Source organism: Solanum lycopersicum, chromosome 2 (assembly GCF_036512215.1).
Source record: "Solanum lycopersicum chromosome 2, SLM_r2.1".
NCBI classification, from domain to species: Eukaryota; Viridiplantae; Streptophyta; class Magnoliopsida; order Solanales; family Solanaceae; genus Solanum; species Solanum lycopersicum.
The window spans coordinates 24,952,201-24,965,065 of NC_090801.1; the positions used below are offsets into that span (position 1 = coordinate 24,952,201).

Consider the following 12,865-nt stretch of genomic DNA (forward strand, 5'->3'; position numbering starts at 1 on the left):
AGTTAACTCTTCCCCTTACATCAAAGATGAAATAAAAATACTAAGTACCTAGTGAGAGGACTCCTCTCAATACAAAGCATCTAGAAGACATAAACTAGGGAGACTCTCCCTTTACAAGAAAGCCTATAATTTAACCTAACCTATTCAAAGTAGCTATAATTCTAATTATAGCTAAGTTGAAAAGATACAAGGATAATTAAGGAGGTTCCTTAATCCTTTTGGTCTTTTTCCTTCTAAAACTAGGCATTTGCAAAAGATCAAGATAGTAGTATGATTTTGCTTCCTTAGGCATTTATTGGCTGTTGAAGTAAACCTGCGGAGAAAATATCATGTGGTTGTGTTTTGATAGTGCATCGGCCACCCAATTAGCTTCCCTGAAATCATGTAAGCATTTGAAGTTCTGGGTTTTAGAGATGAGGTTTTGTAGCCTTCCCAACTGTGTGATAATGCTCCATTGAAGGAGAGACTTCTTTAAGATCTAATGCACAACCAATTGGGAGTCTAGTTCCAATATTATGTTCCTATATCCAAGTTCAATTACCCAAGTCAAACCAAAAATTGCTGCCTCAATTTCCATCTTGTTTTTAGTACCCTCTCCAAGTGGTGTTGTGAAAGCCATCACCAACCTACCATTTTTATCCCTCAAGATACCACCAGCCCCTAACCTGCATGGGTTGGTGATGGCACTGCCATCCGTGTTTACTTTGAGCCATTGATCTTGAGGTCTAATCCAAGTCACCATGTTCACCTTGATGTCGTGCACGCACCTCTCACTCATTTGGAATAAATCTATCCATTTTGCCGGCCATCTAACTTGAGGAAAGACAGTGTTAAGCATCTTGTAGGTGTCCTTGTATATGGCATTTTTGACCCTGCTTATGTTGGTTGTTCTGTATTTAGCTGCACACCTGTTCTTCCAAAGGTTCCAACAATTAAATATTGGGGTGGCTTGCATGAGCAATTTGTGGGCTGCATTTTTTGGCGTGGCAGTCCACCATTGCTACAGCAGTACCTGCAGAGAAGAAAAGTCTGGCAGCATGCCTGCGGTGGTTGCAAAACTGCTCCAGACTTTGGCTGCGAAATTCCCGGAGTTGAAAATATGTTCTATGCAGTCCGTACCTGATCTGTCAAAACAACAAACACAATTGGATGGATCAACGCCAAAATTAATTAGTTTATTATTAGTAGGGAGTTTACCCCTAAGGGTTCTCCATAATAAGAAAGAATATTTAAAAGGATTGTTTTTATCCCATAATTGTGAATTAAAGTGCTTCTTGGCCTTTTTTTCTCTTATTTATTCCAAAGATGATGAGCAAGTGAAGCCACCATAGTTGTTAAGATTCCACACAGCCAGATCTGGTAGGTGTTGATGGGGGGAAATCTCTGTAGTTAGGATTTTGGAGAGCTGGCTGACTGGTGCCTGCTCCAACAATTTGCTCCAGCTCCACTTCTCTGCCTCCCAAAAATCTGCCACTTTGGAGTTATTGAATCTGTTGTTTTTGTTGGTCAATTGTGCTAACGGTCCATTGCCTAACCAATTATCCCACCAAAATGAGCAATTTCCAGCTTGTAACTTCCATTGGATGTGTTGCCCAATTTGTGGTCTGTTCATCAACATATATTTCCAAGTTAAGGAATCTCCAGAGTTCCATTTTTTGCTAATTGGATTAGACCTTTGGCAATACATTGCCTTTTAAGAAAGCACCCCACAGAGTTTGCTTGGTTCTGAAATTCCACCATTGTTTGAATTGGAAAACCTTGCAAATATATTTTAAGTTCCTCATGCCTATTCCTCCCTCATCATAAGGAAAGCTTAGGTTCCTCTAAGAAGCCCAATGAATTTCTTCCTATCACTATTCCACCCCCAGAAAAAATCATCCATAAGCATTTGAATTTGCTTAAGAATAGTTTTTGGGGGAGTTACTGCAAAAAGTAGATGGATAGGGAGAGCTTGTAGCACATGCTTTGTAAGAATTACCTTGCCCCCGTAACTCAGTTGTTTGGTTTTCCACCCTATGATCCTGCCAACAACTTTATTCTCAAGGTCAGAAAAATAAATGTTCCTAGGCCTACCGACAAATAAAGGGCAGCCTGGTAGGTAATTGGACCCTGTTTTTGTTTAAAACCTGTAAGTCTCTTTATTCTATCTCTAGTGCTAGTGAAAGCATTAGAGTGTAGCATAAAGTGACTCTTATCACGATTGATGAGTTGTCCATAAGTATTCTTATACTCCTTTAAGGTATTCATAATCTTCAAGGTTTGCATCTCCCTGAAGTGAACAAAATGATATCATCAGCAAAGCTCAAATGGTTCACCTGTGGCCCCCTCCTTTCCAAGATAAAACCATGGTAGTCTGGATGATTATGGAGCCTGTTAAGAGATCTTGATAACACCTCCGCACCTAAAATAAATAGGGCTGGAGAAAGGGGGTCACCTTGTTTGAGGCCTCTAGTTGACTGAGATAAACCATATCTCTTACCATTGACAATGATTGAGTACCAATTATTATCCATGATTCTCCACACCATATCAATAAACACATCATCAAATCCCATTTTCCTTAAAACCAGACAGATATAAGACCATGACACCCTGTCATAGGCTTTTGCCATGTCTAGTTTAATGATAACATTGCTACCAATGTTGGGTTTTTTGATGTGATGAATGATTTCCTGAGCAAGCATAATGTTCTCAGAGATACTTCTGCCTTTAACAAACCCGGATTGGTTAGGAGATATTAGATCAGTGAGGATTGGAATAAGTCTTTTACTCGCTAGCTTAGATATGATTTTGCTTGTGAAGTTGCTCATACTTATAAGCCTAAATTCAGTCATTTTGTTTGGATTATTGACTTTAGGGAGCAACACAATACAAGAATGGGAGAAGTACTTGGGAATCATCTGTCCACTGAAGAAAGCTTGTACAACCCCCATTAAATCATTCTTGATGATGCGCCAACACTTTTGATAGAAATACCCATTCATACTGTCTGGCCCAGCTGTCGAATAAGGATTCATAGAAAAGACCACCTCTTTAAGTTCATCCATACTAGGCATATTGGTAAGATGAGTATTTTGGTCTTGACTAATCATCCTTGGAATACATTCCAAAGTATGCTCATTAATACACTTTTCTTCTCCACTAAAGATTTCTTTGAAATGTTCACAAGCTACTTGAGCAATGTTGTCATCACCTTGAACCCAGATTCCATTTTCATTAACAACTTTATGAATAAATAACTTCCTTCTTCTTCCCCTAATCATAGAATGGAAGTATTTAGAGTTATTATCACCCTCCTTAAACCATTGAAATCTGAGTTTTTTGTTTCAAAATAGTGTCTTCCAACTTGAGGAACGTGATGTACTTGGCATTAATCTCATGGAGGAAACTTCTATTTGAGTCATTTTGGTTAGAGAGGTAGTTTTCTTCAGCCTTGTGCACTTGCTCCTCATACATCCTAACATTATGGAAAATATCACCAAATTCCATCTTTGACCAACCACTAAGAGTGTTTAACAATCTTTTCATTTTTTGGTGGAATCTCCACATACCATTACCCTCCACCTCCTTCTCCCAACAGGTTTTGACAGTTTCCAAGAATTGAGGGTTGTCTACCCAACAATTGAGGAACTTGAAGTATTTGATGTGATCAGAAGTTGAGGAATTCATTTCCATAAGAAGCGGGCAGTGATCCGATCACGTAGATGACAAGTGAGTAATGGTGCTTTGAGGCATCTTATCCAACCAAGCATCATTAACCATCGCCCTATCAAGTCTCTTCCAGATTCTGCGGTTAATACCCCTCTTGTTGCACCAAGTGAATTTTTGTCCACTAAAACCTATGTCCAAGATTCCACAAGCTTCAATGACATTAATAAAATCAATACTTTTTCTCATCTTATAAGGTAACCCTCCCAGTTTTCCTCGACAGAAGTTATAACGTTGAATCATCCACAACACACCAAGGATTATCATTTGAGGTAGAGTGCTGTATCATTTTGTCCCACAGAGGTCTTCTAAGATGATCTTTTCATTTACCATAGACAAAGGTATTAGCAAATTGATATAGTAATTCATTGTGTTTCATATTGCAAGTGCTTTTCTATTCATCTTCATCAAGAATATTACAGTCAATATCACTGCTCCAGAAAACCCAAATCTTACTATTACAATTGCTAATAGCATTATCCATGCTTAGCTGCGCTTTGAAGTTCTGAATATGAACACTATCAGATAAGGGTTCCAAAATGATAATAACAGATAAATGGTGTAGTTTCCTAAGCATTTTGAGTCTGTCCAACACCCCCTGAGTGTTGATCCCTCTCACATTCCATATGATTGTACTAATCATTGGGATGATCTAGAGGAGAAGAGCCTAGTGTTTGGTCTGCCTGCAGCGACAGTATTTGCATCTTGCTTCTTGAAGTGAAATTTTTCATGATGGAAACCCCTTGGAGATAGACATTGTCTCTGTGTTACATGTTGGATTTCTTCTTCCAAGGTCTGATCATTATGTGGACTAGAGGCCTTAATGAGGGCCTCACTAGTCTCATCATCTTCCTCAACCTCTTTTATGGAATGGTTATCCCCATCCATTTCATCCTCTAAATTATCCACATCATATTCATCTACAATAGGCACATTGTTAAGTTTACCCTTTTGTTGTCTCAAATCCGGGGGGTCAGTTTTAGGAGGGGTCATATATTGAGCTTGTAGGGGAAGAATATCTAATCATGGTTATCTTCAACCATGATAAATTTGTTACCAGATTCTTCCGTTCCATCCTGCTCATGTTCCTTATCCTTTTCTTGCAATCTGATTTGTCTCCTTTTTGCCGCATCTCTTTTTTGTTTACTTGGCTTATTCTTACTCATAGGAGTGCTTTCAGTAGCAATAGTATCACTTTGTTTCCCTTGATCTTTTTCATTCAATTTTTCAGGTTGTTGTTTCTCATTATTTCCTTTGGCAGATTGTTTGCTGTTGTCTCTAATTTGTACCTGCTGTTGAAGTTGTTGTTTCCCTTGTTGATGTCTGTTATCAGCATTATTAGAGGCTATATGGTCTGTACTAAGGTCATTAAGATATGTGGTAAATTCATCAATGGGATCCTCTTCACCAATTGAGTACTAAATAAATCTAAATTACTACTTTATAATTCTCACCATATTATAGGGTTTTTAAGATTCTTCCACGAGTTCAATTAAATTCAAGTTTATTTATCATGATTGATCTTATAATGCATTATTTGATCATATTTCAATATTTCCAAAGATATTTGCATGAATTCATGTTGTGCAAGTATTTTATGATATGAATTCAATCTATATGATATGCATGCATTATGATATGAAATATTTATCAATCAAGGATGCTTTGAATAAAGTATCAATCACTTTTTTGAAAAATGAGGCTTTCGATTGGATTACCTCCTATGATGAAAGAACGATATTATTTAGTCACTTCCAATTGAAATGCTTATTACTATGAAAATACTATTATGATTTAGATGTTTTTGATTAAAGTGCCCCTTATCAATATATTAATAAATCGTGATTTTAAAGGAGCTATTTTTATGAGATTTTATGAATGACTTGGTATCAATAGACTCTTACTATTTCATGAATTATTAATATGATTATTATTATGCATGTTTTCCATTTGAATTTTACTTAGTACCGAATTGTACTAGTGGTTGTCCTAAAACTACATGCCTCCACACGTATGTCTTGATTGGACAATAGCTAGTGGATCCACCTAAATCATGATTATGGTCCTAACCTTGGAAAATAGGACACTCTATTTTCAATATGAGAGTAGTACACTAACTTCATGTTATAGCTCACATATTTATGTCGGTTAACAATTACTCCTACAAAGATTTATGAATTTCTGAAAGACTCATATTATGATTATTATTTAAAGAATAATTCATGACCTTGTACTATGTTTTATGAAATCATATGATCAGATTTATGTTATGTTTACTTAGTTATTGCATTATCATATTTTCATTATCATCAATGCTATCATGTTATTCTCATAGATCTTTCTCCATATCTAGTACATTCATAGTACTGACCGCATACCTCTCTTGTGCCTTTATTGTATTATAAAACAGGTTCTGACGCACATCATTCATATTGCGCTAGTATTGGATCCTATCAGCATTTCTCAGACTTAGATAGTCCTCATTGTACGGGGACTTTTCCACACGTATATTTTATGTCATCTCAGGCTTATTCAGTTCAAATTGTTCTAGTGAGCTAGGGTTTTTTTCTAGTCACTCATTATGTAGTAGAGGCTTGTTGACAGACATAGTATTCCCACGTTTTGAGTTTTGTATTTATATTCTTCATGATATGTTGAATTTATATCTTGATACTTAGATTCCTCCTTCTTGATTATTCAATTATGTTTTTCTCTTAGTGTCATGCGACGCCATGAATTCCGTAGTTTAATATTCTCGTGACTCGTTAAGTTTTGCAGTTTCTTTTCTTAGATAAAAAATAGGTGATGTATTTCCATAGCGTGTAATACTCAACTCCGTTTCATGAGCACATATATAATTCTTCAAAATTTTGAGGCTTAATCCTTTGAAGGATATATACATGCCCCCAATGCATTTCTTGAATACAAATTTCAACTGCAGAAGTTTTTTAAAATATTGATCCTAACAAATTGTAATCTACTACATACTTATCTATAATGCTTTAATTGTTTGCATCATTACGACAAGTTGTTCTTTGACGTACAACAAGTTTTTTATTGACGTTGACTACATCAATCATCATTGTGTTGACCTTTGTTGAGATAAATAAATTTGTCAAATAATTGGAATCCTCAGGATTGAAGCTAGTTTGAGAGGCTTCATTTAATGGACATAAATGTACTTTTTTCCCTGAATTTGTTGCTGTAATATAAATTTTTCTTTTGGTCATCTCCAAAGAGATGAAGAACTCCGAGATATTTATGTCGCTGCCCTTGAAACTTACCTTACATGAAGTATCATTGATTTTTTCAAAGTCCTTTACAGTAATAAAATTTGTAGTTCTCAGATTTATAAGCGGAGGAGATGAACAACAGAATTGTTCCTATTGGGCATGTCAAATTTATTTGCAACAATTTTTCATAGTGTTGAAAATTAACTGCAATTAAAATAAATAAAGAAAAAGTAATTTTATTGATGAATCTTCATGAGTACAATTTTATTGTTCTCTTGATTCTTATCACCTATTAATTTCCGTGACTCGAGGTCTAACAATATCATATTTCTCAAACTAGTATAATATAGACCTCCTTAAAATGTGTTTGATCGTTGGAAACATTGGAAAACACTTCATCGTCTCAAGTCGATCTCCGAGATTAACTCTGTTGACCACTCCTTTGAAAAATTATGTAGTTGATGTTATAGCTTTCTCCAATGCTTGCAGAATCTCTTAAGAAAATTATGTAACCCTCCTATTTATAGTTGTAGGAGAGGCCGTCAAAATATGGATGAACTCTTTTGTGTTCTTTTGATTGGTTTATGTAATTCATCAAGTTTATCATAAATACTATGTGATAAGGTTGCTTTTTGATTGGTTGATGAAGTTTGATCAAGATTTCCATATCATTGAACAGATGGCATGTTGGTCATGAACTTGACTAGGATGCCAAGTCATCTTGATAAGGCATGAGCTTGATCCCAAGATAAAATAGATCTTGAACTTGAGATTATAAAATGGATTAGTTTATATGTGAAGCCCAATTAATTATTCAACCCAATAGGACATGAATTTTTTTCTAAATTTTGTACGAAATTGAATCCTGGAAAATTCATGGGGGACGGATTCACAGGTCCCTGTATCGATCGCAAGACCCCGATACTTTTTTGGCTGCGCGATTGCATTCGTGAGGCATGCATTCATGGGGGATACTCTACGTTTGCAAAGAAGGGAACAGTCTGGTCTTAATTAAAGACCAGTCATGATGGCATCATTAATTCCAAAGTTCAATTGGTGATTTTTCCCTCATTTTAGCTCATACTTGGGTGATTTGAAGTCCCATGCTTCCAGTCTGAGGCTGATGATTACTGTTCGAGGCTATTACTTCCAGGATGAGGCTAATGATTACGGTTCGAGGTTGTTACCTCTAGTTAGAGGCCATCGCTTGGGGCTCGAGGCCTGGAGTATACATATTTGATCTAGATTCAAGGCAACTATTATTGTACCCATCAGGATTATGAGATTTCATTCTGATTTTATTTAAACTTGCACACGAGTATACCTTTTACTCTTATGGGGGTCCATCTAGGTTAATTTAGTTGCAATTTGATGCACTTTCGATATGCTTGTGTTTTTTTTCCAGATATGCTTTGAACTTTGTTTTTGTATAGATTCCATATTTTCATATTACTTTTACTTTCCTTGCTCAATCATCCTATGATGCCTACTGAATACCATTGTTTTGATACTCATTGTATACTCTGCATCTTTTTTGTGACGTAGGTCATTGTACCAACTACCAGTGGTGATTCCTCGTGCTAAGGGATTTTCCTTCAATCAAGGATTCGTAGCGTTCCTTGATTAAGAATGAGTTTTTCTTGATTAGGTGGCATCGTTGTTTCCTCTGTCTTGAAACAGAGTCTTGTGTGAATCTTAGATTATTGCTTGGAATCACAGTTTGATCTTTCGCGATGATAGTTTGAATTTCTCTTAATCTTCTTTTTATCTTGATTGCTCTACTTTTGCCTTTTACCTTTTTTATTCCACCGAATTGATATGGTCTTAGTTGGATTCTAATTGAGTCAATATTTTAGATTGATTCGATTGAATTAATCTACCTCCTTGGTTGATGTGGCTGATCATTGTCCAAATCGCACACTGCTTAACTATATCAGTATCCTGATTATTTAGAATCCATTTTCCTCATTGAGTGAAGTTGTGATCCAGATCTTGTTCCTTGGTTCCCTGCGAGAGGATTTTAGTTTCTCATTATTCAGAATATTACTAGTCAACAACCCCCCTCCCCCTCCCTTTTTTAATAAGACAACTTTTAACTTTATAATTTAATTTTACTTCCCTATTTTTCAAGACTCCCCCTTCCTATATGCTCCCCTTTCTATATGCTTCCAATATAGTTATCTGAGCTTATTTTACCCCTTAACATGATCAAACAAGAAACCAATACAAGATAGGCAAACCAAAAACAAATATACAAATAAAAAAGAAATCTAAGGTAGAGACCACAATATCAGAGTCTAAAAAAAAAAGGGACACATATCTCCATAAATTTATGTCTTAACAAAAGGGAAAAGGGAACATAACTTAACGATTACCATCAAGAAAATACTTGAGAGTGCTGAGCACATTACTATAGAAAATGCTATAAGAGTGCTCAACATTTTTAGAAAAGTTTGAATACGAGGTGTGCACAGTAACAACCAACTTGATATGAGCAAAGCTGGCTCCAGATTTGATTGAGTTGACTTCCTTGAGAATTGCATTGACTGAGTAGAGTCCCTCCTTTTTAAGTCCTTCCACCTTAAGATGATGTTTCCTGATGTCAGTGTTGGAATCCTTGTGTAGCAGAAGAACTTTTCCAAGAGTATCATGCAACACCTACATGAGATTCTAACCCATCAAGGTATGCTGGATGAAGAGTTATTGTCTACAAATCTCTCAACCGTGTATTCACAAAACCACATTGCCCAGTTGATATGCAGCTTCTGCAGTGGATAGTAAAGAACAAACACATCTATGTTAGATATGCGCTTAAAGATCCCTTTCGAGGTACCAAAGTGGTTGTAACAATGTGTTAGAATATGATTCTCAAAACCAAGAGACAAAGGACCAAAAGGTTTTGCAACCTCCAAAGAAATTTTAAATCCATCTTCCTCATTGGGTGAAGCTACTGATCCAGATCTTGTTCTTGGATTCCTTGCTGTACGAGTTTAGTTTGTCACTATTCAGAATATTTCTAGTAAATAAGTGTGAACACACATAAATAAAAAGGAGAAAGAAATGTATAGGCTCTTTGATTTCAGGTACTTCACGACATTTAAATAAATCATCACTTTGACAAATCTTAAAGTAAGGGATATATGTAGAGTTGTAAATTTTGTTGGATTCAATTCAAACAAAATTTGAATTAAATTCATGTTCAATTGGGTTGAATAATTAATTTCAATTTCACAAATGAATAAGTCAATTTTAATATTTTAAGTTCAAGTTCCATTTCATCTCGAGTCCCAAGCTCATTTCACATGTCAAGGTGACTTAGCCTCCTACTCAAGTTCAAGACAAACAAGAGGATGTAATGTGTTCAGAGGTAATAAGTTTGATGACTTACATGAATCAATCACAAAAAGGAAAAAAAGTTCATCCACATTTGGACAGCCTCTCACCTACAACTATAAATAGGAGGATTACATAATTGTTTGAGAAAGTCTTCAGGCATTGGAGAAAGCTACAACATCAAGTACAACAAAGAAAATAGAGCTCCTATTTGTTACCAATAATGATAATGAACAAAAATTAGCAAAGAAAAGAGAGCTCCTTGACTTGAGGGATCCAACTAAGATGACTAGTTAAGGAAAGGATCAATCCATGTTATATATTTCAAGAGCTAAATTAGTTGGTTATGAACCGGTAAGATTTGCTTTGATGTAAAATTAAAGGAATTAGACCTAAAGAACGCATCTAGGTTCATTATTGAGTAGGTATTAGTGGAATTACAGATCAAATAGAATAAAGGGACAATTTCATGGATCTCCCCTCAAGTTTGCACTATCACATAAAATACCACAGAAATCTCCCTTATTTTAAATTTTTTTTAACAATTCTTTTAATCTATTTATCTTTAATGTAAATAATTATATTTTGACTAATTTATCCTTTACTAATATGATAAATTCTTCTAATTAACTAACTTTATCAATATACCAACAGCTTCCTAATCATCATTATTCATTAGGTTAAAAACCGTATAATTTTTCTTCCATTGTTCACTAGCATTGCAATCATCCAATTGGGGATGATGCTTTATATATTTTATTATATTTCCAACGAAGCCATAAACGACAATTGTTGTTTTGGGGTGTGTGCGCATGTCTTTGCTTTATGAAAACTGTACACAAGCAGCAAACATTTATATAAATTTTACTCTTACAAGAACATGATTTTTCAACTATAGAGTAGTCATGTGGATATTCATAAATGTTTATTTTAATAGAAAATGGTGAAAAAAATTATTTATGTTAAAAATAAATACATTAAAATATTGTTACAAAAACATGAAAATAAGGGAGGTTTTTGTAAACCACGAAATTGCATATCAAATTGAATAAATGATACATCCAAATTATGTTGTGGACTGTAAAATGAAGTAGGAAGAATGAGCAAGGATTAAATTTGTTACTTATACAGATGGTAATATTAATACTAAAAGTAGGAACTGTTCATTGACATTTTTGGACTATATATCAAAAACTTTGAAATAGAAATTACTAAAAAATACTAGATAGGCCGATTGATATAATTATAGCAATTTGTATCAAAATTCTTAAAAGTCTAATCAAACAAGCTAAACATGGACTCATCATCACTCTCTTCCTTCGCCTCTTTCTGAAATTAAAACTCAGGAATCAGAATTTTAATAATAATACAAGGTAAGGGGAAATGGATGGAGTTATTGTACAACAAAAATGGTACTGAGACATATATACCTTTTTCTCGGCAGCAGCAGGTGCATCTTCAACAGCAGCAGGAGCAACAGTGGCAACAGCGCCAGTAAAAGCAACAGATCCACCCGACCCGATGTTCATGATAAGCTCCTCCACATTTTTCTTCTCACAAAGCTTTGCAAAAAGGGTGGAACATTAGGATTCCACCTTCACATTCGCTGCTTTCACCAATGTAGCTATTTTCTCAGCCTAAATGGATCGGAGGTAAAAAACACAGATATTAAAAAAGTAGAAAAGAAAAAGAGACTGGATCTAGTAAAATAAACAAAATTAATTTCGATTACAGTAATGGTAATGCCATCATCGTGAAGAATCAAGCAAGCATAAGTACAGGCAACTTCTTCGGTGGAAGACATCTGAGAGCAAGATTTTCTGAAAACCCTAACTAGCAGAGACCTAACTAGCAGAGAGAGGAAGTTTTGGGGTGAGTAATAGGGATTTGTGAGAGTATTTATAACTAGGTTTCTTAGGGCCCAAGTTTCATTTCAATTTTAGTATTTCATTTATTCTTCAATTTCTTTACTTCCTTAACTATTTTTCTATCTATCTATATAGCATATTTCTTAATTAAAATTATTTAATTAAAGGTAAAAAGAATAATTTCAAATTATAATATAATCTATAAAATAAAACTTTCTTTTAATGAGATTAAAAAAATGGAGGATAAGTTTTGAAGGTAGAAGGATGGTGATAGGCTAAAAATGGAAAGAAAGAGAAGAGGGAAATACTCGATTTATTACAGGTAAATAATTCATCAAATTACCTTTTACAGCTTTTCTACAAGGTCATTACATAAAATACACCAACACACACATCCACATAGAGTGGTCTGTTAGCCGGATAGAATTATATATATATTAATAATATGGTATTAATTATATAGATATTAATACTATATGCATTAATTATATGAGTATTATTAATTTATGTATTAGTTATATAGGTATTAATAAAATGGATATTAATTATGCAGATATTAGTAATGTGTCTATTAGTAATACAGATTCGTTATGTATATATTAATTAAGTAGATATTAGATATGCAAAGTTTAATTACGTGGAACTTAATTATGCATAAATTATTTCTTTGAATGTTGATTATATTAAAAATTGGTAAAATTATATATGTATTTTAAATTATAG

At 34.5% G+C, this 12,865-nt stretch overlaps 1 pseudogene; it reads right to left on the bottom strand.

Moving 5' to 3' along the window:
• Positions 1 to 11,389: 11,389 nt before the first annotated feature.
• On the bottom strand, positions 11,390 to 12,158 carry LOC101256334 (large ribosomal subunit protein P1-like; annotated as a pseudogene).
• Between the last annotated feature and the right edge of the window lie 707 nt (positions 12,159 to 12,865).